The sequence below is a fragment of the Pteropus vampyrus genome, unplaced genomic scaffold, assembly GCF_000151845.1.
Source record: "Pteropus vampyrus isolate Shadow unplaced genomic scaffold, Pvam_2.0 Scaffold96, whole genome shotgun sequence".
In the NCBI taxonomy this organism is placed as follows: domain Eukaryota; kingdom Metazoa; phylum Chordata; class Mammalia; order Chiroptera; family Pteropodidae; genus Pteropus; species Pteropus vampyrus.
Window position 1 is genome coordinate 4,658,260 of NW_011888877.1, and position 1,987 is coordinate 4,660,246.

At 45.2% G+C, this 1,987-nt stretch overlaps 1 long non-coding RNA gene across 1 annotated transcript in view; it reads left to right on the forward strand.

Annotated features, from left to right (window-relative positions):
• LOC111742533 overlaps nt 1–1,987 on the forward strand; it is a 6,169-nt gene continuing 4,182 nt past the window's right edge. Inside the window, exon 1 of the long non-coding RNA XR_002781366.1 lies at nt 1–77. This is a non-coding gene — a long non-coding RNA (uncharacterized LOC111742533). The remainder of the gene's footprint in view (nt 78–1,987) is intronic.

The following is a 1,987-nucleotide window of genomic DNA, read 5'->3' on the forward strand; positions in this document are numbered from 1 at the left end:
CCAGGGAAGAAAGAGGGAAGGATGCGGAGAGATGGGGCGTGGGAAGAGAGGAGCATCCAGAGACGGAGACAGGCTAAGTAAGGAGCCTCAGGGACCCGCCGCTTACCGGTGCCAGGAGTCAGAGCCAGGGAGACGCGAAGAGCTGCCTGCAGACCAGGGCTTCCCTAGCACCGAGGAAAGGACCTGCGCTCCTCGTTGGCCACCTCCCAAAGTGGCCCTGAAACGAACTTAATCTCATCGTGCCTTTCACCATCGGGCCTTTCGGACCCTGGACGTGGTCGTTCCAGCCATCTCCGAGTCATGCAGAAGGGAGACGCTCACCTAACACTCAGGCGCCATCCCCACCGCCAGCCCCTGCATAGGCAGGACCCTAGATTTCTTGGTTTGGCCGGGAAAATCATGCCCTAAACTGCACCTTCTACTTCAAATCCGGCACGGCGTTCCTTACATCACTTTTTCCCCCACCCCCATTACACCCACCTTCTTCCACGGAAATCTGTTCATTGTCTTCATCCATGTACACCCAAATTTAGCCCTTCTTAATGCTGGCAGTACCTGGCCCACCTCAGGAAGCTGCCATTCGAAGTATGTCATCCTGTCCTTTGTGCTTACCTTGACTCAGCCCACTGGGTGAGGATTTGATCTATTATTATTACTCCACGTAAATATAGTGGAGACCTACTGTGTGCTCAGTAATCTGCTTAGTTTTGTCGAGGGGACAAGGAATAACACCTTTCTCCCTTAAGGACCTTAGTCTCATGGGGGTGGGGAGTGACAGGTCATATAGTCACCTTCATTTGCTCCTCTTTTTTTCCCCTAAGGCATAAGGGTTGCCTCAAAGTCCTTGTTATCTCTTCTTCATGTTCTTGTCCAAAATGATATCTGCTCCCCCAGCATCAAACATCACAACTTTTAGTGGTTAAAAACAAACAAACAAAAAATCCCTAAATTTGTCATTAGAACATGTGGTTGCACAGTTCTCTCACTTACTTGAGCGAATCATGTAACTTCTCTGAACCTCAGGTTTTTTGTGTTAACAGCAGGGATAGTCAGAAATGAATGTCACTTTAGAGACTATTCTGAGCCTGGTAATTGTAATCCTGCCCTATCTACTTTATAGGATGTTAGGATCAAAATCAACAGTAGACAGTGGCCATGAAAAGCCCTTCGTAAATCATACAGCACTATAAACACACAAGATGAAATGTAGAGTACTTGCAGATAACCCATACACTTTCCCCTGACCTCAGAGAAGTGCCTGGTTGAACACCTCTACATCAGTTGTCCACAGGCACCTTTTAAAAGTGTCTAAAATCAAGTTCAACACCCTCCTCCATACCACATGTTCCTTCATTTATCTATTATATTGTAAATGGCATTCATATCACTCAGCTACCCCTATTAGAAGTTCATTTGTTTAACAAATTTTCATTGACCCAGGCTCGAATGCTTATAATCATCATTGATTATGCCTCTCACCACCACTCCACATGAACCCCTTTACCTGGTCCTGCCCTTGAAAACAATTGCGCTCATGCATTCTCTCTTCCCTGGTGCTTTCAGGTTCCTCCTAGTTGCAATTAATTGTTCACTTCAGTGTTTCCATAGCACTTTATTTGTTCCATAACATCTCTTTGTAGTTCATCATCGTATATTAATAATGCAAGACAATGGGCTTGCTGTGGATGCTAAAAACGTGAATTTAGTGATGACAAAGTGTTGAATGAACACAGGAAAGGGAAATGGATACCTGTGGGCACTGACAGATAAGGTTTCACATAGGAGGGCAGCAAGCTATGGATGGGTGCACAAGGTGTCACCGGTGTTAAGGACAGACAGAGGCAAAGGCATGGAGATGAAAATCCATGTGATATTTTCAGATAGTAATGAGGAGACTGGTAGCTTTGAAAGGACAGATTTTTTTTTCAGCTTTATCGAGATATAATTGACTCAACGTTGGGTAAGTTTAAGGTGTACAACTTGATTT